General features: G+C 41.9%; 1 long non-coding RNA gene across 1 annotated transcript; it reads left to right on the top strand.

Moving 5' to 3' along the window:
- Window positions 1-4,905: 4,905 nt before the first annotated feature.
- On the top strand, window positions 4,906-10,995 carry LOC140125655 (uncharacterized). Its single transcript, XR_011854674.1, has 3 exons — window positions 4,906-5,016; window positions 7,064-7,157; window positions 10,882-10,995. It is a non-coding gene; the product is annotated as an uncharacterized lncRNA (long non-coding RNA).
- The last annotated feature ends 14,363 nt before the right edge of the window (window positions 10,996-25,358 follow it).

The following is a 25,358-nucleotide window of genomic DNA, read 5'->3' as shown; positions in this document are numbered from 1 at the left end:
GATGCTTTTCAGCGCAGCAGCACCACCTGGTGGACCTTAATAAATACCGGCCGGACCCGAATCCAGCGCAGAGAATGTGCCGCTGGATCGCAAATGGACCGGGTAAGTAAACAGTCTTAAAGGAGTTCCTAGAGATGCTTAGCACTTGTTGGCACTTTTTCCTTCAATCTACCGTCCAGCTCACCCCAAACCATCTCGATTGGGTTAAGGTCTGGTGACTACGCCATGTCATCTGGCATAGCATCCCATCATTCTCCATCTGGCGTGTTTGTGGTCATTGTCCTGTTGAAAAATAAATGATGGTCCAACTAAACACAAACCAGATGGAATAACATGCCGCTGCAAGATGCTGTGGTAACCATGCGGGTTCAGTATAGCTTCAATTTTTAATAAATCCCCAACAGTGTCACCAGCAAAGCACTCCCACATCATCACACCGCCTCCTCCATGCTTCATGGTGGGAACCAGGCATGTAGTCTATTGTTCTCCTTTTCTGCGTTGCACAAAGACATGAGGGTTGGAACCAAAGATCTCATCAGACCAAAGTACAGATTTCCACTGGTCTAATGTCCATTCCTTGTGTTCTTTAGCCCAAACAAGTCTCTGGTGCTTGTTGCCTGTCCTTAGCAGTGGTTTTCTATAAGCTTTTATACCATGCAGGCCTGCTGTCCACAGTCACACTCTGCAATCTATGTCAGCTCCATATAGATGAAATGAGCAGAACGGTCATGCATGGCCATCTGCTTCAATACTCTCATGGAGCGACGAGCGGTCTGCCTCAGGTACGTGGGACCCCATTGGACACCTGGTTTTCGTGATCTGTGTGGTTCTCGTCACTGACGCCCCCACGATCGGCAAGTTAGGCCCTATCCTGTGTATTCGTGGGAAAACCCCTTTAATTACATAACTCCACATGTGTTAATTCATAGTTTTGATGCCTTCAGTGTGAATCTACAATTTTTGTAGTCATGAAAATACAGAAAGCTCTTTGAATGAGAAGGTTTGTCAATACGTCAATGTGTGTAATATATATATATATGTGTGTGTGTGTGTGTGTTACTGAGGGTCTGTATATATTTATTACTGGGGGGGCTGTATATATATATATATATATATATATATATATATATATATATATATATATGTGTGTTACTTATGGTTTGTATATCTATATAAAGTCCGCACAGCTTTGTGGAAACCCTAAGGGTGAAGACACACATGGCGTTTTTGGGCCGTTTTTGGGCCGTTTTTACTAAGTGCGTTTTCAGATCGTTAAAAACGCATGCGTTAAAAAACGCATCCGTTTTTGTCCGTTTTTCCGAAATTGCGCAATGAAAAACGGACAAAAAACGCATGCGTTTTTAAAAAACGGATGCGTTTTTAAAAAACGGATGCGTTTTTTAACGCATGCGTTTTTAACGATCTGAAAACGCACTTAGTAAAAACGGCCCAAAAACGGCCCAAAAACGCCATGTGTGTCTTCACCCTAAGGAGGGGGGGTGCAAAGCCTGCGAAGGTCCTGGCTTGGTCCTTATATAGATACAAATTGGAAAAAGCGAGCAGTTCTGCTGGCTTTCTCCAGTTTGTATATATATACAGGGGGTCCCCCTAAGACATCCGACTTAGAGACGACCCATAATTAAAGACGGACCCCTCTGCCCACTGTGACCTCTGGTGAAGCTTTCTGGATGCTTTACTATAGTCCCACACTGCAATAATCAGCTGTAAAGTGTCTGTAATGACGTTTATTGATAATCCTTGGTCCAATTACAGCAAAAAATCTTGAAACTCCAATTGTCACTGGGGCAAAAAATGTTTTTGTCTGGATCTACCATTATAAAATATACAGTTCCGACTTACATACAAATTCAACTTAAGAACAAACCTACGGACCCTATCTTGTACGTAACCCGGGGACTGCTATATATATATATATATATGCATTACTGTTGCATGTATGTATGTATATTACTGGGGGTGTTGTATGTATGTATAATACTGGGGGCTGTGTGTATATGTATCATTGCGGTTGTTTATGTTTATTACAAGCAACATTCATTTTGTTGAAAAAAATTGTGAGGAGAGCACCCACCAGTTTGTGCACCTAGTGGCCTCCACTACCCTTAATCTGGCTCTGGATATGGGCACTTCAAAGCAGTACCAATCATATCTTGCATGTACTACTCCTCCTATCCTACCTATATTACACTACCCAGTACTGCTACTGCTCTTTTGCATATATGTACGTATGGTATAATAACAGAGTATCACATCTCAGATCACTGATAATGATCCTTCTGGAAATATATAGTTACCTGCTCTAATAATGAAAACTGCTGCTCTTACGACCACACAATTTAAAGACTGCGTCAGCAAAGACAATTATAGGTATTGTGCTCTTATTTCTTTTTTTAATAAAAGGTTTAGTAACATTCTTTATAGTCATCTGACACTTCACTTTCAGTAAATTGCCATGTCTGTCTTGTGTGTGTATTCAAATGTTAGACAAATGAATTCATATTTCATATATTTTATATTTAACACACCAAGTATGCTGACACCACCTAGAGACAGAATAGACAACACCTTCATCTGTGCCACACAGACTAAGAAAGTTAAATCAGTGGACAAATATCCAAATATCACATCCACCCAATGTAGTCTTCTGTATATGACTGCTTAAGAAAATATTAAATCCTCAACCTACACAATAGTTTTGTTGACAAAAGGCACATAATATTATACTGTGTAAGTACAGTATTTATCAAACTCTCCATAGTGTATTTTTTCTGTAATTTACGGTCTAGTAATGCTGTATGTTTGAACCACTATCCAACATATTCCTTCCCTGTTGCTTCTGCCTTTAATCATCATTCAGCAATTCTCTATTTTGTTTACCTACTCCACCTCCCTTCAAAGCAAGCATAACCAGGTCTGAGTTCAGCAAAAGATACAGATGGTTTTCTGTAAGGGTGATAAAACATTCTAAACTGTGCTTTGCAAGACTAAAGAATTCTTACAGACATTTATCTCTTTCTCTCCAAAATGTAATAAAATAATATAAATAAATATCTATTTGAGCTGTAACTATATTAAAAAAGCCTTCATCCTGGTTGTAGCAGAAGAATAAATATTAGCCCTCTACACACTGCATTTTTACATGTGGAATTGGTCACACCGATCCACAGGTCAAGGGGGAGAATCTTTCCACAGGGCAACTATTAGCCATATACTCCACAAATCTGAACTCTGTGGAAGAATAGCAAGATGATGTACGGTACAAAGCAAACATATGGAGAAAGACACCCAAATGAGCTCAAAATAAAAAATTTTTGCCTTAATGCCAAATGCCATATGTGGAGAAAATCCAATGTTGCCCTTCACCTGGAACACACCATCTTAACAAAGCAGGGTTGTGGCAGCATCATAATAAAACTGCTAAATAAATGAAATCTACAACCAGGTAAAAACAAAGTAACCATATGAGGCAAGAACCTTAATGGTCAGCCAGTGAGTCCTAGAGTGATGGGCAACAATGCCCCATGCCAGCTGTCACGGGTTTCCCTGCGACCCATATCCAGGGGTGCAGGCACACCCATGTGCCTTCCTTTGCCCCCGGAACCTGCCTGCATGAGCACTCAACTCTCCTGGCTCCAGCGGCGGTCTCCACGGCTCCTGTGGTCCAGTGCGCTCGTCCCCATCTCCTAGGGCGTGTGAGCGATGGCTCGCTAAGGTTTAAAGGGCCAGTGCGCCAATAATTGGCGCTGGCCGGCCGCCTTCCTTGATAAATTCCCAACCCCTTGCTGTGTCACCTGTCGGATCTTTGTGCCCTATGCCTGAGAGAAAGCTGTATTCCTTGCCTTTTGCAATTATCCTGATTTCCCGTTGTGACCTTGATGCTGTTCCTGACTCCAATCCTGTGCTGCTTGTCCTGACCTACGACTATGTCCCCAACTCCGATCCGGTGCTGCCTGTCTCGACCTTCTGCCTGTCTCTGACCACGCTTCTACCTCACGACTTTGTACTACACCTTGGCCGCCACCGCAGACAAAGTCATGCCTGTGGAGTGACTTGGTGGTACCACGCTTTGTGGCGGTCTCTGGTGAAAACCGGGTGCCACCTAGACTCCGCTCTCAGGTGTCGGCTTACGTCATCGTCCGCGGTGGTTCAGGGGTTCCACTACCCCTGGTGCCTGACACCAGCACAGGGTTCTAGATAGACACTTTCTAGATAAATAGAGAGGGTCCTAGATAGTAAAGTAATGAGTAACTAGTATGTGGGACAAACATTAGTACAGACTAATCAGGGAAGAATTGTGGAAAATCAGTCTAGCAGTCTAGAACACTGCATCTCGGCTGCAAGGGCTTGAGTGTTAGGACGAAAAGACCGTCTTTTTAGTAAGGTCGTGGGTGCAAAATCTTCGTAAAAGTTGCTGGCTGGGTAATTGGGCTGTATTATGGGCAGTACAGAGTAGCTGATCTCTCATATCCTAGTAGTGCAACTTGAGGGCAGGATCTCTCGGTAATGAAGGGTTTACCGGTTTGGTGAGTTCTCTATGGATATGATTCATTCAGAAGTCAGTTTGTGATACTTGCAGTAAGAGGGCTGTAAATATATTTTAGACAGTTTCACAAATATTAGTTGGACTGTCAGAAGAGGGATAGATTCAAGGAGGCCACTGCTACAGAAATTACCTGTCCTGTTGTGGTTATGAAGATCTTCACATTTTGCTTGTGGTTCTTTCACTTTTCCTTTTTTCTGTATCCACTATGTGGACGATATTATCAGTTTTCTGTTTGAGGTCGGTTGTTCTTTGCCATAGATCGTGTATCTGAGCAGAGATTCTAGTGATAGCTGGTGTGAGTACTGATCTGAACAAAGCTTGAATTCTGTCAACAGCCAGGAGTCCTGCGAGGGAGCCATACAGAGGTGGAGAGGATGCTGAAGTTGAAATCAAGTTGTGGTTGCAGTGCCTGCCAGTGTTTGGGAGATGGGGACACTTTAGCGGCATCTCAGGTATTTTGGTCTAGCCAGGGAACCCCAGGCGGGACATACCGCCACTAATCGAGGCCCTGCTTTAGGGGCTTAGTAGGCCATGGTAGGCCGTAACAGCCTGGGGACGAAGAATTGGAAGAAACAGTTCAAGAAGGGCAGGATGGGAGCAGGCCTCTGGATCTATGTGTCCTCACTCCTCGGTGATAAGACACATCCTCCTACTTTTTGGATTTTTAATAGTTGGGGAATCAGGGTTTGTATAGTTGTGGCGGACTAGTTAAGTCATACTTCATAGGACTGGGAGCATGGGGTGCTCAAGGATTATAGGACTGAGGACAAAACAATTAATATGTTGTAGAAGGGGAATCAGAGGGACACAGTCTATAGGAATGTCTTTAGGAATAGGGTGTTATATACAACATTATAATTGATGAATATCACTCAAAGAAAATGGGGGTCATTTACTAAGGGCCCGATTCGCGTTTTCCCTACGTGTTACACGAATATTTCTGATTTGCGCCGATTTCCCCTGAATTACCCTGGGATTTTGGCGCACGCGATCAGATTGTGGCGCATCGGCGCTGGCATGCACGTGACGGAAATCGGTGGGCGTGGCCGAACGAAAATCCGACGGATTCTGAAAAACCGCCGCATTAAAAAAAAAAAAGTGTCACGGAGCTTGCACTTACCTTCACTCAGCCCGGCTCGGTGTATTCCAGTGCGTTCCAGGGAACTTAAGCGCAGCAGCGCCACCTGGTGGACGTCAGATGAACTGCCTTAATGAATCCTGGCCGGACCCGAATCCACCGCAGAGAAGGCGCCGCTGGATCGCGAATGGACCGGGTAAGTAAATCTGCCCCAATATGTTTTATACTACTACTACCACATACTATATGTTTCACATGTTAACACCGATACTGTGCTTCCCTGAAAATAAAACTGGTTCTTACATTAATTTTTGCTCCTAAAGATGCACTAGGTCTTGTTTTTAGGGGATGTCTTATATTTGAAGAACAAGAATTAACGTTTATTGTTGAAAAATCAACAACATCCTTCTAACTCTCCAAACCCTGAATTCATGCTGAATTTCTTGTGACTCCATTTCTATTAGAATCATTGACCCCAATCTCTCATGTTTAGCAATAAATATTTCTAAGCTTGAAAAAATTGTACTCTTATTTTCGAGGGGAGAGTGGCAGTGGAGAGTGGGCTGGTGTCTAAGGGAACCATTACTACAGAGGCAGCTAAAGTGAAGTGAAAAAGAAGAGTTATAAACATTTGGTCACTAATAGTTTAAGGGCTTTGGTACTCCTGTCTCCTGTCAGAGTATTCTAGTGGATAATAGGATAATAATTTCTATAGAAATGGGGGCACAGATGGCTATAGTTTATTGGAGTGTGACACAACAGATTATAGATGCAGTGTTTTCTGGTCACCACTAGAATTGCCCCTCATAAACAATAGACACAATGGGGGATATTTGCCCCGAATGTCAGCTGTCCGGGGGATTTCCCCATTCTCATCAATATCTGGACATGAAGGGGGTGCTGGCGGGAACTTTTTGGAGGCTGTGGGGACTTCTACAGGGGGCTATGAGGACATGGGGGGGGGCTGTGTGGCACCTTACCTGCGGCTGAGGGCTAACGGGTGCTATGAGGAAATGGGGGACTGCGGAGGTCATAAAAGGGGCTATGAGGACGCGAAAGGGGCCTATGAGGACATGAAAGGGGGCTGCGGAGGACCTTTTTTGGGGATATGAGGACATTACAGGGGGTTGCAAAGGACATTACAGGGGGCATTTTTGGTGGCATACAGCTGCCATAGGAGAGTCCTGTATGGTGAGCACACTTTTGCACCACCGTGCCATCACTGGAAAAAAGATCTTTCCGGAAAGAACAGTCTGGCTGCACAACTTCATATGGAGAGGGGGGTGTAAGGAACACTCCCACCTCTTCTTCAGTAGTCCTGGCACAGGCGTAGTTTGTATGTGTGTGTGAAAGGGGTTTTACAGTAAAGAAGAGAAAGTGTTTGAACATAACATAAGATTTCTTTGTGGTATACTCAACAGGGTGACCCGTGGCTGAAGAGGAGACGTGGTGATGCCAGGCCTAATGGAGAAGATCGAGAAACAACTGCAGGTCACCTTGCGATAGATGTAATAGGTAGGGATTTCTCCTGTGTTTTCTGTAGCTGTTAGGTACAGTTGTTATTGGCACAACCACAGGTGAAGGGGGTTGTGTACAAGATACACTACTGAAAATTTGGTACATATGCATTGGGGCCCGTGCCCCGGATCTGTTGCGATCCTAGAAACGCCTCTGATTCTCACTCTTTCCCTAGTGCAATCTCTCTTCTCTTAATGCCTGTTTAGAAGGACATTAAAATTCATAACTTTATTTATAACATTAAAATGGTTTGGGCTAGAACACTCTTCAACAATAAGCCCAAAATCTAAGCAACACAGGCTTAGGTGATCAGACCCACATTAGCATCTCGGGAAGTGTATTAACAGCTGAAGTATTTGTTCTGTCATTCCACTCTCCGAGTTATATATGTTATACCCATTCACTGTTCAAATGGCTCATCACTCCTATTGAGAAGCACTAGCACGTCTCCTGACTTAGTATTCGTTTTGTACATTCCAGAAGAATGTGTCTGGAAGTGCATTGACATCTATATACATTAACACCTGACCTGTTCATCATAGCGGTTCATTAGATGTGTAATATTACACGTGCAGCCCAATCGCTCACTGACTTGGCTACCAGCTCTTAGCATAGATAACAGCGGGCCAGCTAGAGTAACATACACCTAGTGAACCAAGGCTTATGGGCAATGAGACAATCATTTCGGACTATTTAAAACTTAAGCACCGCCCAAGAGGTGGGTCACTGGAGAGCCCTATGTCACCGGGAAACTCCCCCTAACACGCCGGAGTATACCTAATACATCTGAACGGGGCCAAGCAACCACCATACACGAGGGAGCGAGACCATGTGGCCACAGTACGTGACACCTTTGACAATCAGGTAATTATTCACAAAAGAGTTGGATAGGACAAGAAGGATTTGTGACATAGATTACTATACCCCATAAAGAAATTATTTCTCAATAATTATACCATACCTAAAACAACAGAAGTTACAGGACCATGACTCGCAATACACTGTTAGATTTTATATAGCAATCATCATGTTCTCAACAACAGCTTATTACTATCCATAATATATTATGGGGATGTTAAATAAAGCAAGCGTACACTGTGTGCTCATTCAACCCATCCGGTTGTAACCTCCTGATATCAAAGATCCATCTGGATTCATGTTGTGATGTCCTTCTGGTAAAGTCACCCCCTCTGGGTGATGGCTCCACAATTTCAATAATTTGGAACTGCTGGGTTCTATGGTCCCCCTGATGTTGTTGCCACACATGCCTGGACACCATAGTGTCCTCTTTGTTGTTCATATTATTAATATGTTCACTAAAGCGTTTCCAGGCTTTGCGGATTGTCTGACTGACATATTGGGGCACATTTACTTACCTGTGCGGAGGAGTTCACAGACGATAATGCACTGTGCCGTGATTCACTAAGATCGTGCACCAGATATACTGTAAGTGTCTCTTCCCCGCTCAGGTCTGCTGGAGTTTACCTTCTTCTTCCTGGTACATGTAAGTGCTTGGTCTTGCAACACAATTTGAAAGTTAAATCCCGCTCTCAGTCCGTATCTGTCAATTGCCTGATAGCACCCCCCCCCCCCGATTTCCGTCACATGAAAGCCAGTGCAGCTGCACAACAATCCGATCGCGTGCAACACAATCCCCTGTTAAATACCTTTCACAGAAGTGCAAAACCCGAAAACGTTGGAAAGTCCGACTAAAGTGCTCCTACGGACCCTCAGTAAATAAGCCCCACTGAACACAGCAGATGCAGGTCAACAAATAGATTACCCCAATTTTTTTACAATTGCAAAATCCTTTATCCCAAAGGTCTTTCCTTTCATGGTGCTTTTGAACGTGTTTCTAGTAAATATGTATTTACATGACTTACAATTGCCGAACCAAAAAGTCCCCTTAGGTTTAGCTGGAAGCCACGTATCCCAACCTGTCAATGGTTTAAGGTGACTATGAACTATATTGTCACCAATATTGCGGCCCCTTGTATGTAATGGGTGGGTAATCATCAATTATGTATGCAATATCTTTGTCCATCCTCAAGATGTTCCAGTTGTCCTGCAGAATCTTTCGCACCTCTAGATGACCCATATCAAACTTCCCTATGATCCTAATTTTTTGTTATTCCATCTTCTCCTGGGGACCAACAACTCATGTCTCTTTTTTTAATGCATGATGGTGCACACCTTTCAAAACATCAGGTGGATACCCTTTATCAAGAAAACATTTCTGAAGGTCCCTGGATGCTGCCAGATTTTCATTCACAGAGGACAAATTTCTACAGACCCTCAAATATTGACCCTTTGGAATTTCCCTTTTAAGGGGAACAGGTGCCAATTTTGCCATTGAAATAAACTATTTGAGGCCGTAGTTCTTTTGAAGAGCCATGTTTATAGGCCGTCAGAATCTGTCATAGTGATATTCATGTCCAGAAATGTGATCTCTTTGAGATAAACTTCATAGGTGAAAAATTAGCCTAAATCATTCACATTAAGCTGAACCACAAAATCCAAATAAAAGCCCTTTTGAGCCATTCCAAAGAATGAGGACATTATCAATGAACCTCAGCCATAAAACAATGGCCAAGGTACATTCTTCCAATTGTTCCTGGAAGATAACTTCTCTCTTCCGCCAGCCCAGATAGAGGTTAGCAGGGGCTCACTATCGCAACCCCCCTGAGCTGGTGGAGGAATCTGCCCTCACACAAAAAATATTTCCTAGTAAGGACAGGGTCCAATAACCTAAGAACAAACTCATTATGAGCACCACACTCCAGACCCCTAGTTTTGAGAAAATCCCCTACAGCATTACATCCCCTATGATGGGGAATTGAGCTGTAAAGGACCTCCCTGTCCAGACTGGCCAACAATGTGCTAGCAGGAAGTGTTAGGTCATCAAGTCTTCTGAGCACATCCATGGTGTCCCTTACATAGGAGGGAAGAACCACCATGAAAGGAGGCAAGATGCTATCAAGGTACACTCTTGCATTCTGTATGAGACTATTGATGCCTGATACAATGGGCCTCCATTTGAGGGGTGACATCACCTTGTGAATTTTCGGGAGGGAATAAAACATGGCCATGCTGGATTCTTTGGGACACATGTTTCTTTGCCGAAACATCTCTGTAGGATTATGCCCCCAGTCTCTTATAGCAGCCATGATAATACAGAATCACATGTCAACATATTGATCCCTATCCAGCACAACCACAACCACTTTATCCGTAGGCTTAATTACAATTTCGGAGTCCTCTTTCAGACTCCACAGAGCCTCTTGTTCCCCCCTCATGAGATTGAACTGAGAAATTGAGGAAGTCTACATCTGTCCTGATTGGTTTGTTACCACTTCCAAGAATACATCAATAGGGGAAATATCCCCCACTGAACCTGATTTGCGTGATTTTGGCCTATGAGTATAAAATGGACCTTCTCCGGGGGTTCTATCACTTTCTTCAAAAAGAGCTGTCAGATTATAAAAATCAGGAATATTAGTCTCAGTCAGCCCTACCCTAGTTCTTCACATTTTCTTTTTGCTGTTGTGCAATTTGAAGAATTTTTTCCACTTGAAACGACGACAGAACAAATTGAGGACCATGACACACTCAAAGTTATTAAATTATGGAACTGGGAAGAATGATAGTCCTTTCAATAGGGAATTTTTTTTCATTTATCGATTGCATCCTGTTAGAAAGATTTTTCTTTTTTCCTTTCTAGGCCCGAGACTGAGACCCCTTTGAATCCGACAAATTGTTTTCCGATGAGGACTGCCCTATCTCATTTCCAGTTTGAGATGAGACCACAAAATCCAGAATCTTCCTCTCCTTAAAGTCAAGGACGTCCCTTCAGAACTGGAAGTGCTTGCGTTCCTTTTGTACATGATTCCACTCTGGGATCAATGTTCTACACTGTCAAATGCTTACATGCTCTCATTTTTATTTGTTTCATATGTTTTGATAAAAATGACAGTGACATTTTTTGCTACATCAATACATGTGTCTGTAACATTTAAGATGAGGAGAAGGTCAAAGGGTGTGAATACTTTTGCAAACCACTGTAGGCCTCATTTTTTCATCAACATTATTCATGCTTCCTTTGTGCTCAGAGATCAGAAGAGCATTCTGAGTACTTTGTAGTCCTGTTCACAATAATGAAGAGCAGTAAAAATTGTCTTAAAGGGAACCTGTCACCAGGAGACCCATTTTTAGCACTCCTCATTCATTACAGAGCATATTCCATACACTGCCAAAGGGTTTTTGTATAAAAAATAGGTTTTACAGAAAAAAAGATTTAGTTACATAGTACCTTTACATGCTCTGTTCTCTGTGACTACGCACTTGTCCCCTGGGTGTGGCTTTAGAGGAGCAGTTTCCCCCACCCTTGGGAAACTGCTCCTCCATGTGTCCTTCAAAAATATATGAATAACTCCCATCACTTGGGAGTGGCTATAGAGGAGCAGGGGGCGTCGCTAAGCTAAGTGATGAGCGTTTTCATATATTTGAAAAGAACACATGGAGGAGCGGTTTCCCAAGGGTGGGGGGAACTGCTCCTCTATAGCCATTGCCGGGGGACAAGTGCCTGGTCACAGAGCACATGGAATTGAAAGGTACGATATATCATATCTTTTTTTCTGTAAAACTTATTTTTTATACAGTGTATGTACTATGCTCTGTGGGAACTGGGGGAGTGCTAAAAATGGGTCTACTGGTGACAGGTTCCCTTTAATGAAATTAAATGTTGGAAAAGGACACAACAAAAGGCCCCTTTCACATGGATGATGTGGGGTCGTATATTCGCCCGATGAGCAGGGCTCAATTTTCTACCTCTGAAGCGAAAGGCTTTATACTTGCCCGGGCTACGTTATCGTATCTGTACTGTATTTGTATAAAATACGGTGGGTAGGCAAATGATGTTACTAGCTTACTCAACCCCAAAATCTCTGCATATGGCGCACAACCATATGCAGCATATATTCAACACATTTTTTATACATTCCCGTATACTACAATGAGGCAAACGGAACGTAAAAATTTGGAGGAATAGGACATGCTCTATATTTTTTTGTTTCCCACTCCCGTTATGGTGTGGTATGGAGGGCAACATGGCCATTTAAATAGATGTCTGTATTGCCCATTGAAATTACTGTGGCCGTATGCAGCCCAAATGAAAGTGGTACGATATGGGTAGCATATGACCATTTTCACACATTCATGTGAAAGAGGCCTTAGCTGGCTTAGCCACTCTACCCCTTTGTGTGTGTATTAAATTGTTTGTAAGTTTGTATTGCACCCATGTACACTTCATTAGTCATGGGGAGATCCCGACTGTTCTTTGTCAGTACATTTTGCTACTGAACACTGAACAATGGCTGGCAGAGAAATCTGAGTGACACAATAATCCAATTCACACGCTATAGTAGTAACTCTCAGAATGTTGCTTCATTGCATGCACCGTACACAATCTTTCATTCATTCAGTGCTGCAATAGGAAATATTAAATACTGATTTCCTGAGGTCTAGGTATGAAGAAATTCATTTGTTCCTCTAACTATCTTGTCATTTCATTAGGTGCATAGAAGTTTAGCAGTTAATGACATACGAAAACTGGTGAAAACCGCCTTAGTGAAGTTTGACCCAGATAATCTATTAATAGCGCATGCTGTTTAATTATATGGTGCAAACGCCGCTGCTTTAGGAAAGTGTGCATACCGAAGCAAACTACTCCATGTGAAACAACTGTGTCATAGTCTAAACATAAATGAAATCAAATCTATGAATAAGCGCTACCACACCCCTTTAGATGCACAGTTTTCTACAGTGTCTGACAAAATTTTTCGGCGACATTTCATTCCATCGGTTTCCTGCTTAGTTTTACCAGCATTTATTTTTTTGAACAAAACCTATATTAGATAACCCTCCTCCACAACCCTCAGACCTCAGACTTAACAAACTTACTGACAAACCACTTACTTTTTGGTATGTCATACAAGATTGGTGTTTGCTGCATATGGCAGCAAACACCCACCAGCAACACTTGCAACTAGTGCTAACACCAATTGCGGGTGTTAATCCCTTTATTGCTGGAGGCAAAATAGCAGATATAGTGGAGATGGCCAGACCAACTTCATTGCCATCTGCGCATGCCCCGTATCACCTGGCTGCAAGGCATTGAGCCAGGTAAGTGTCTCACTATGGCGTATGCTCATATAGCAGTGAAGTTGGTCCGGACGTCTCCACTCTGTCTGTGCTGTGCAGAAGGTACTGACCACGCAAGCCTGAGAAAAGAGGAGGGGGGCAGGAGTGAAAGGGAATTTTTTTTTAATTCAGTGTGAAGATTCACGTAGAGATCTAAGTTGGCAGGGAGCCAGGTAAAACTTTGATCTAATTAATCATTTTCCCAATAAATGGCAGACATTTTATAAAAACTGTTGGGGGATATAATGATTAATGTCAGTGGGGACATGGGCAATTTGAAAAAAGGGTCTCTGGTGACAGGTTCCCTTTAATACATGTCTGAATCCTTGGAATCAGCAGTAGATGCAAAAACATCTACTTTTATAGACCTCAGATCAAACACCATTACCATTACACACCATTTTGTACTATTTTTGTTGAAATTCCATAAAATTTCTAGTTTTTTCCTTTTTATTGTAAGAAATGATACAGGACAAAACTACAGTTCAAACCAAGGTCGGAACATTGAAGAGTCACCGTACAAGGGCAGACACCTTTAAATATTTGCTTTTGGGCACATCCTCATCCTACAGAACAGATCAGAAGAGAGAGATACGTGCCTCAGAGCATCCGCGTAGAGGAAGCACCATTGACTGTTAGACACCCTACAGCTGAAACTGCCAGAGGGCAAGGTGACGGTGGTTATAAGATGCCAGCATTACACTGTTTAGCAAAGGTGGCAGGCACCTACACCTACCAGCTTTGGAAATTTGTAACACATATAGATGTTTATAAGCGCAGAAAAATATCATACTAAATAACATCAAAAATAGTACAAATGTAGAATAAATAATTTCCCATGACAGCTTAAACAGTAGTAGCATAATGAAATTGCCTGTGGTTTTACATAACTGAGTCTGTGTGACAGTGTTGTGGTGGGACTGGGTTGTTCTCACGTCTACTGATGTTTATCATAATGGGGATGATGCTTTTGCTTTCAGTTCCAGATTAACTCTAATTGCTTCTACCATTGAACTGGCAGGAACAGGTCTGCACCATAGTGTTCCTAAATCTACTTACATGCAGTTTGTGTGTGATACCCTTCATGTCTTACCAAAGCTGGACGTAGACATAAGAGGACTGTGAGTTATCATGTCCTACTCCTCCATCAAATTGGACATGGGGCTTGGTCTAATGTTCATGTTATTTCAGGAGAGCACAAGGAATTAACAGCTGCCAGACACCTGCCTGTCTGGGAAAAACCAGCCTTTGCTTATTGTCTAGTTGCCAAGGAAGCCTGGGCGGAAAAGATTCCACTGGCAGTTACTCAATTTTTTTGTATTGATCGTGCACATAAAAGGACAATATAAATATTGTTATTATTTTCTTATTACTGACAACCTATTTTCTAATTTCTAATACATTTAATAGCCACTTATTCTCAGTGTAGGCAAAATATCTGTGGATTTTTAATCCAAATCAATTGTTATTGACTACTTTTTATTTCTACTGAGAATGCTGTACAATACAGCTTGCTATAGAAGGTTGAGGTTTAAACTTTTTAATCCTCTGTTCTGTTAAGAGATAAGTGTCACCAGGGGAGACTTGCAGATCCTTTCTTTCATGTTTACAAGGGGAGATAAGGAAAATTGCCATTGACTCAGAAAACAGATGTACGGTCAACATGAGGTTCGATGTAATAAAGAAAGTATGGGTATACTGTGTAAGATTTCCTATGTCTACAACATCAAAAATTGTTAGAAGCATTATTATACAGCATACACAGGCTTAAACCAACATATTGCCATGTTGGCATAGTTTTGCATTCTGTCCCCTAATTTATTTACTTTGCTAGTACCAGCACCCTCCCCCCATTTGGCCCAGGTATTTTTAATTTGCAGAAGACCGCATAAAGTGGCCACCTACTTGTTCAGTTAATCTTTGACACCTTATGATAAGTCAGTCCCTTACTTAAAAACACCTGACTCCTATTTACAAATGCACCTCTCTGCCCACTGTGACCTCTGGTGAAGCTCTCTGGATGCTGGTAATTTAATGAACTTTACCACCAGACTGCAATGATCAGTTAGAGTTATCAAAGATGTCTGCAATAAAGCTGCAATAGGGAGTCTGGATTCAGAGAAGACAGACAGGGCAGTGAGCCTTAAACTGAGCCTACCAACTGTCACCTGCCTGCTTGCTTCTGCATATCTAAGGTGATATGGGACAACTAGAAGACAATCCCTCTCTAAGCCAAAGTAAGGACACGAAGCAAGACAAACTAACAACACAAAAGCGAGGTCAGAAGTCCAGGTCACAATGAAGATAGCGAATATGGCCCAAAATCTAAGTCAAACGGGATAGTCAAAAAGACGAAGGCCAAGATCATAAAACCAAAAATATCAGTAGTATAGCAAGTCAATAGTAAACAGGAAAGCTAGCTAGAAATTTAAGCAGCATAAAACAAGTGTGTGCGCCAGTTTTCTGTCTGACTTTTCACGGAAAATAATGTGCAAACTGCTTGCACATGTATTTTTAAAGTGTCTGTGCCAGTATTGTATCGCGGCTGCACTGTGTCTGATAAGGCACAAAGAATGTGCACCTAAAGGGGCATTCTGGTGCTGATTCGGACAATGCACCACATTTATTACTGTGACTCAACAGAATTGTGTTGCACACTCTATGTTAAAGGTGCAGAAAAAAAAGTTTGTGCACACTTCCGGAGCATTGCGAGGTGTGCCAGATAAAAGAAGACCGTGCACCAGAATTCAATAATCTGGTCCACGCTAGATAGGCAACTTTTGATAAATGGGGACCAATGTGTGAAGATTTATGTAGGTGGCCAGAGAGCCTCGGCTCCAGCTGTTTGCATCTGAGGCCATAACAGATTAACTGTTATTGGACCAGAACTGAGCTGCAGAGGAATTGGATAAGGGATTTATGTGATGGTGCATTTTGAGGGGAGGTATTTTAGAGCAGCCACATATCTTACATGCATCTATGAAATCATAAACACCCTGTGACCATGAGGGCCACCAATTAGACATAGCCAAAAGACACTTGGTTTCAGTAACAACAGGGTGCTCCGCCAACATGGAACCATAGACTTTGTTCAGTACCTTAAGATGAATATTGAGGGATACAAACAATCTATACAAAGCAGTGTATTTACTCCTATATAGCCTCACACACTGAATGAGATGAACTGAGAACTCCTTTCTTGGTGAACTTAGACTCTGGGTGGATATCATTCTCATTTTCCTCTTACAGAAACAAGCAATGCAGTACAATCAGAGGAACACTTAGGATCCCATTCAAGCAGCTCCCTAGAACCCCACTCAAACACAGGGTTATATAGTGCTAACCATGGGAAATTCAAAATGACAGAGGATAAATCATTCCAGAAAAAAACTCCATGTGCTCAGTGTGAACTGAGTCAACTCGCATGGAAACCTGAGAAATCTTGAAACAATCTTTACCACTCCAATAACAAGGAATCGAGAATCCAGTTTAACCAACTTCAGCCCTAAAGCCTGAAGAAAATTGGTGTCTGACCCAAAATCTATAAGGGCTTATCCAGACACAGACTTATTTTTACCATTCAAGGAAACTGACAATAGCAGCTTAGGAACAGACACAGAGGTTACCTGGGTGCTTGAGTGGCCTTCTTGACTACCACTAGGGCACTTTAGATTTTTTGGTGATGACCTGGGTCTGGTGGAAAATTTCTACAGGAAATGAATGGGTTTTCCACAGTATAGACACAAGGCATTCTTCAAATGATGTTCCCTTCTGCTTTGAGCATCCATGGTCTCCAGTTGCATATGCTCAGGTTCAGACCCCCGGCTAATACTAAAATGGCTGCTTGGTCCAAAATGGCGCCTGTAGAGGAATATATCTCTCACATAACCAACAGAAAACTATTTGTTAACAAGACCTACGCAGATGGCCAAAGAGCCTCAGCCCAAGCTGATTGGAGCAGAGACCTGTCCATTACAGCAGGTCAACTGTTGCTGGACCAGAGCTGAGCTGGAAGCCAGTAGTGCAATAAGTCTTAATGGTGCCAGCAATACAAAGCACAGCTCACACTATGAAAAGGCAAGCGAAGACACAGAGAGACATAAAACACATCCTTAGTCACATATTGTGGACAGAGGAAGAGCTTTATTGTTTTGCTTGTACCTTGTACTTTGATAATCCCAAATTATGAAACTCCAATTGTCACAGGGACAACATTTTTTTTACAAAATATACCTTGTGTCTCTTTTATCACAGCATCTGATTATACAGCCATAGTACTGTAGTTTGCACTGTGGCTCTATCTAAATGTAGTTAAACAAATACATCCTTTAGAGACTGAGCATGATGTAGGACCTAAGGGCACGTTCACATGTTGCGTTTTGGTTGCGTTTTCATCACGTTTGAAACGCATTACAACAGCTGATGAGAGGAGATTTGACTAATTACATTACCGTTTACATTTGTTAGCGCAATGTTAACACATGCGTTTACGATGCGTTTTGTGAGCGGAAATGTTAAAATTGATGTAATTAGGCAAATCACCTCTCCTCATCTGTTGTAATGCGTTTCAAATGTAATGAAAACGCAGGTCAAAACGCAACGTGTGAACGCGCCCTTAGGTGTAAAGACCACTGTAACCCAAGTGTATATAGCCATATGGACTTAAACTTAGGTTAGGTCTCATATTTAGGGTGCAGTCACACGGTGCGTTTTGGTTGTGTTTTGCATTGCAACAGCTGAAGAGAGGTGATTTCCCTAATTACGTTACTATTAACATTTGCAATAACAAAACAGTGTAAATGCAATGTTAACACATGGGTTAACAATGTGTTAACAAAATATAAACACAATGTTAACACATGCATTAACATCATGTTTACATTGTAAATGCAAATGTAATGTAATGTAATTAGGCAAAACACCTCTGCTGTTGTAAAGCGTTTCAAAATGCAACCAAAACGCACTGTGTGACCGCGCCCTCAATGTACACTCCACTTCTAACTATATAGTGTTGTTTATTTTATACATGAACTTTGATATTGCAGGGAAGGACTACAACACAAGCATTTTGTCAGGGTCAGTGGATCCTCTGGATAACCCGCAGGAGATGGTATTAGCTGACACCTGGGACCAGAGTCCAAGTGGCACCTAGTTTTCACCAGAGCCCGCCGCAAAGCGGAATGGACTTGCTGCGGCAGGATACCACTAGGTCGTTCCACAGGTGCGACTAGCCCACTGTGGCAGCCGAGGTTGAGGTACCTCAAGACAGTGGTCAGGTCCAAGCAGTAGGTCAGGGCAGGTGGCAGAGATGCAAAGTCACGTCCAAATCCGGGGTCAGCAACGGGAGGTACAGGCAGGAGGGAACGGGAGGACAGGCACACGGGACACAGGAGCACAGCAACACGGAGGGACTCAGATAACACGGCAACACGGAGGGACTCTGGTAACGCAGGAAACACAGGAACGCAGAAATAGACAGGAACGCAGGAATATCGCAGGGGAGCTTTCACCATGGAATACACACAAAGATCCGGCAGGGAATGATGGGAGCCATTGGGTAAAATACAGAACAGGAAGTGGCCAGCGCCAATCACCTGTGCGCTGGCCCTTTAATTCTGGAGGCACTGCTGCGCCCTAGAGAGCGGGGCCGCGTGCAGGACCTACTCCGGATGGGAGCGGGAGCCAGTGGAGGTGAGTGCACGGGAGCGGGGCCAGGGCAGCGGAGAGGGGCACGGGTGCACCCGCGATCCGTGCTATGGATCACAGGGGTGCCCATGACACACTAATGTTATTAATTTTTTAATATTAAATGTTACATGTTCATATTGGCTTTGGTACATTGGTGATACAGGATACCAGTCAGCTATAATTCAGGCAATGTAAAAAAAAGGAAAAGCCATTATGTCCTCACTGACATCTCTGCATTGTATGCTAAAGAAACAATTGGGATTTAAAGTTTTTACAGTACGTAGAGCAGAAGTGTAAAGTATAGACTGTATAATAACATTCTAGAAATCTGTTTATCCCATAGCACATAATTAGGTCTTCTGACCTAATTTGGTCAGTGAAGAGAATGAAACAATGGGCATGCTTGTCCTACTTGTATAAAGACGTGTTAAGTAATCCAATTTAAAAATAATTCTGGGGGAGGCTGAAATAAAGCATTGCCTGGTTTTAATAAAAATCTGTAGCCTAGTTACTAGCACAATGCTCTCAACAACATAGCTATTAACCAAAAAAGCAAACACAAAATAAGTAGGGCAGAAGAAATAGGTTAAAATAATGGTAGAGAATTTGGGCTAATTAGATGTTTTGTGATAAACACTGGCATTAATATTTGCTGCTTTACAAGAATATGAAATTAGAAATGGTAATTTAAAGTCAGTGTAATACAGCAAATGGTTAAAGATAATCTACCATTTCATTTCATGCATTATGAACCAAACATACCTTGAGAATGCTGTAGCTACACTGATGCAGAATTACATTTTGTTTAATCCCTGTGCTGAGTGGTTTTGCTGAAAAAACAGTTATAAAATTTATGAGAAATTTATGGGAAAGCCGCATCTACATTACACACATTATACAGAGCTTTCTGAATAGCCAAGACAGGACTAATCAACCTGAGCTGGATCACTCATACAAAGCAGCTGGGGGATGGTGCAGCGATTGATTACTTCTGCCCGTCTGGCACAACACAGAGATTACTTCATTCTCTCGAGCAGTGCATACTTAATGTGAGAGGAGAAGCGCTGAGCCAGGCACTGAAGTGACAGGGCCTCATTAGCATAATTTTATAGTTGTTTTTTCAGCAAAACCACTCAGCTCAGGGATAAAACAAAATATGTTTATTTATCAGTGTAGCTACAGCATTCTCGAGGTATGTTTGGTTCATAATGCATGAAATCAAATGATAGATTTTCTTTAAGTTTACTTTTACTTTGTCCTGCTGAACCTGCACATCCTGGCTGTTTCACACACTGCAAGGTATGCATCTGCTAATTTCATTTTCACTGGAATTTTAGTTGTATAAAAAATGTGTGGCCATTGCCATTTATGGGGGACATGTGTATGGCCGCAAACCCCATATGTACGATCCCCTTACATCTGTGTAAATGCAGTCTGATACAGTAGCGTAACAGACATGGGATTTGGAGAAATTAATGTAAGCAAAAGAAAAAAGAAAAGAGTTTACTCCACTAAGGACAGATCAGCAAATATCCCTATAGATAGGTAAGGAAGAGAGTTTCCCAAAATGAGGAATTAAAACCAAATGTTTTGACAGGATAAACAAGAAGAGAGGGATACAGATAGTGTATAGGCCTGTGAGGTAAAAGACTGATCATCCTACATTTTTATCTACATATCCTTTGACCTGTGTTGTTGGAATTATACAGTGACCAAATTCTTAGTAACTATCAAAAGTGTTTAAAGAAAGGACAACTGGTAAGAAGGTGATAGATGTCCAGGGCGGATTGATGCCTGTGGAGAGATACCATGCTACCTATGGCCGGCTGTCTGAATGATCATTAGGGGAAGGTAGATTGATCCACCAACACTTTAGGTTTTAAAACGGACATTTGCACAGACAGTGTGGGACTAGGATGCTTTGGGCCCACTAGTAATTCTGGTTCCTGTGGCACACCGCAGTACGGTTCCACGTAATTAGTATCTGATACACAAATTCCTGAAACATAGCCGACACAATAACAATCCTTGCCTTGGACAGTTATGGTCCTGAGAGCCCTGTCAGTAACTTGCCATGGATTTGAGTCTTATTATTATAAAATGTATGTTGAATATGCTGTATGATAAATATTTATATGAAGTACAGAGTGTTCACTAACTTACACCACTGAGCCCATAGGCCCACTGATGGATTTACCTGTTCACCTTTGGATCAATCTGAGTCTGCTATATTTAGACAAAGTTTTACTGTCCGGATTTAATGCTCACCCAAGTCTAGAATCATTCAAGCATGCAATTAGAGCACCTCCTTTTACTCACTCCCAATGTGAGTAAACAAATTTTGGTAGGATAAGTCTGTTCCTGCTTTACAACTTTCATTTTTTCTGTCTCTTTCCCCTTTCTGTCTTTTCTGAATGGGAGTAGAGTGGCTGGAATAGATTTATAATAGTTATATTGGTAGGTGTAAATTAGGGCAATTTAATTATTATTTTTATTGTTAGTGAGGGGCTGCTGATGCTGCTGTTTTGTTTGGATCTGAAGAGTAAAATCAAAGCCCAAACTTATGTCAGCTGTTTTTTTAACCTGTCCATTTTACTAACAAAAGAAAAGGGTGAAAGATTTTAGTGGCCTGGGAGGCTCTAGCTTATTCAAAAAAGCTTTAAAGCGTAACTGTAAAGTTATAGTGATTTTACCAAATTATTATATGTGATTCCCACTTTGAAAACAGGCAGAATGATACCTACTTTGTGCTGCTTCTTTCCAAAGTCATGACATTTTCTGTTCTGAAAGTGTTTGACAAAAAAATCTTCTTCAGCAGAGGGGAAGTGGGGGGAGACTAATGTCTGTCAGTCTATGCCCTCAGGCTGAGGCCAGTTAGCTTGTCCACAGATCCCATGATGCCTTGTGTTCTATCTCAAAGTAATTTAGCAATAAATCCATTTAGTTTTCCACAAGTAAATCCACTGAACACTGCACAGTGCATATACAGGATGTATATGGTGACTAGCCTGGCAGCTTTCATCACATGGAGGAGCAGGGAACATGTAATAAGTGGTAGAAATCATTAGTACCTGTAGTCTTTAGCCTGTGCTGTGTGAGCACTAAGGGTAAATAGCTTATCTGCACAGAGTGGGTATTGCCGATGACAAGGTTGGGGAGGGGAGCAGTGAGAAGAGCAGAGACAGACAGAGAAATTTCTGTAGAATCACCGACTGGGATGGAGGGACTGATAGGGAACAGGGAATAGTGAATTATACCTCACTATTTTGAGCAGGTGATATCTGCATTCACTGTTCTGTAGACTTCCAGCACTACTACATTCACTGACACATGACCTGTTGCACTGTGAGCAGGGAGCAGCAGCTTCTTATGAATCCGTAGTGTAAACAAGATACGGTCCCATAAGGCTTATAAGCACATGGAGAGGAGGCAACCATTACAGCAATGAGGTAATGTGAGGGCTATAGCAAAGAAACTACTGCATATGGGTAATAAAGATAATAGGCAAAGTTGTTTTACATCCCAAGAGCTTTTGATTTGTGAAAAATAAAAAACCTTTACAATTTACTCTTTAAACAGTGAAAGAAGTAATGGCTGCTATATTGAATTGGAAATCATCAAGGAATAGCAGTTGTGGATCCAGTGGTGAAAAAAAGAACCCCCACAAAACCAAAAAAAGTCAAGAAGGGCTGTATGAAATATAAAGTCAAAACTGCAACAAAATTCTTTAAATTCATTAATTATATTCTGTATACTTCAAATCTTCTTGTACATTGTTTCTTCACCTTGACATAAAATGACACGTGATGCACGTGTCATTTTCTGATAATTGTAACATACATAATGCATCATCCAACAGGAGCAGCCAGGTACAGTACAAATACAGGAGTTATTTTAATTTTCCACATTGTGTTTACCATAACCTTTATATGCCCGGTTTGGCAGCTCTCCTACCTAAGAAGAGAAGGTCACAGATTTGTTTGCCAACAAAACTTATGATCTGCTTGCCAGCTGCAACCTAGAGTTTCCTGTTTCTTGTAGGAAAGCCTTGACTCAATTTACATGATGTATTTTGTTTTCAACTCAAGTTTATTAAATGTAGCACATTATATTGCATACATGATGTATTTTGAGTTTATTTTAGCCAGACTTCTGAAGAACAGTGACTTCTGAAGAACAGTGGTGTGCCTCCAATGGAGGCAGACCACATGGCCCACAAGGCCCTTTCAAGTAAAGGTCTGCTAAAAGCTATTGGCAAGTCCATTGCTGGCAAGGATAGAATATATGGTATCTGCGTGTTGCATCTGTGCCTGCGTCATCTTGTGTCCATAGAATACAGCTGAGGATGCACTGATCAGTACGTATCAGTTTTATCAGATATGTATCAGTTTGTTTTTATTCTGCCTCTTCATTGTCTGAACACTAGTGTATTAATTTTCCTGGCAACCTTAATTGATTTGCACCACATGCTATGGTTCACAAATAATCAACCTTCTGAAAGAATCTCTCTCCATTCCCACCCTGTCTGATGTTACTGATCCAATCACCTTCCAACCCAGGACTATAGATTCTAATATAAGGTATTGTGGATCAGTATTATTTGCTTGCTATAGTTTTGTTTTTTCATTCTGTATTCTGGTATCTTTGACCATTTGCCTCTATTCTTGACTATCTGATTGCCTAGTGATTTTGTACCGTCTTATTATCTTGATTTTGGGAATATCCTTCTCTGCAAGTACTCTTTTGTCTTGTTCTCCATATTTACACTTCAGTGCAGCAAAGAAACGTTGAATAATTGTCTGTCTACAGCCCAAGATAGGCCAGGAAAGTAGTCACGGACAGCTGGGAAGGAATTTTAGTCTCAGAGCATAACACTGTCAGGCACATTTACTTACCCGTCCCGTGCGTTGTCCGACGAGGATTCGGGTCTTCCGCAATTCACTAAGATCGTGAGTCCAATTTCCTGCATCTTGCTTCCCCGCTGAAGTCCGCCGGAGTTCACCTTCTACTTCCCGGTGTATGTGAGTGCTGATCTTGCTTTTTAAGTTCCGCGGTTTGCCTGAATCAGTCGGGTTGTCCGACGTGCATGTCCCTCAATTTGTGTCGCATGCAAGCCGGCGCCAATGCAACACAATCCGATCGCATGGACATCAAAAGGAGAATAGGAAGAAGGGGGGCAACAAAGAACTAATAGGGAATAGCATCAGACAGGTTTTCCGCCAAAACCTGGGGCAATTCAGGGCAAAACAGAAAAAAAATGGGCAAAACCCGATGAAAATGCGGCGTTCGGATACTTAGTAAATGTCCCCCGGTGTCTTTAATACACAGATACCATAGAGTAGGAGAAGGTTCCGGCAGAATGACCACAACAGATGGCACAATCTATGACACATACATTGAACTTTCCTTTATAGCTCGAAGAGAAGCTAAGCTATGTGTACAGTATGTATATAACAGAGGGGGCCATGGATATAAAGAAGAAGGGGGGATGCATAGGAGGGCTCTGTATGGTGTATAAAAGGAGGTTCAGTATAGCACAGGGTGCGATATAGAGGAAGATTTTCTGTGAAGAAGAGGTGGAGGGCTGCAGAGGCTGCTATATATACAACGGGAAGGGTGGAAGGATGCTTTATATCTAGGGGGGCTGTTTATAAATGAAAAGGGCGCTGCATCAATACATTCAAAGTACTACAGTTATACTCTGCTTGGCACCAGTCGCTTCTGGAGAAAACTGCATTCAGGTAACTTTCAGACAAGTTGTCAAAGAATAAACTGATGGACTCCCACTGTCATGGCAGCTGATCACTTCCCCGACATGTCATGGGTAGTGGAGAGAAATGGCCATATAACAATAGTGCTTTAGTCTCTTAAGCAACTTAATATAAACCCTGTCTCCACTGGGGTTAAAATAAACTATGTACGTTAGTGGCGGCGATAGCTTTGAATAATAAAAACAATAAATAACCAATTAAACACCAATTCTATTGTAAGTTTGGGAAAGTGCACACCAGCTTAATTGTACATGTGCATAACCCCAGACTATAATACAGTACTATGCATGTACCTATAGAAGTCATAGTAAGGTAAGTTTTGTTTTATCCCTGGCACACGTAAGCATACTAAATAAATATCTGTAACTCTAAACTAGCAGTTTATAAGGAACTGTGGGTGCTTTATTGGCCCTAATACCAGACAAGAGTGGTGCATGACCAGGGAACCATGAACACCAAAGATAATATATCTTGTAATTCTAGAAGCACAAAAACACAGTATAAAGATTTATTTGTTATTAAACTGATGTAACATTCTATT

This window comes from Engystomops pustulosus, chromosome 4 (assembly GCF_040894005.1).
Source record: "Engystomops pustulosus chromosome 4, aEngPut4.maternal, whole genome shotgun sequence".
Classification (NCBI taxonomy): Eukaryota; Metazoa; Chordata; class Amphibia; order Anura; family Leptodactylidae; genus Engystomops; species Engystomops pustulosus.
The sequence above is the reverse complement of the archived record's forward strand: the minus strand, read 5'-3'. Positions and strand labels throughout refer to the sequence as shown.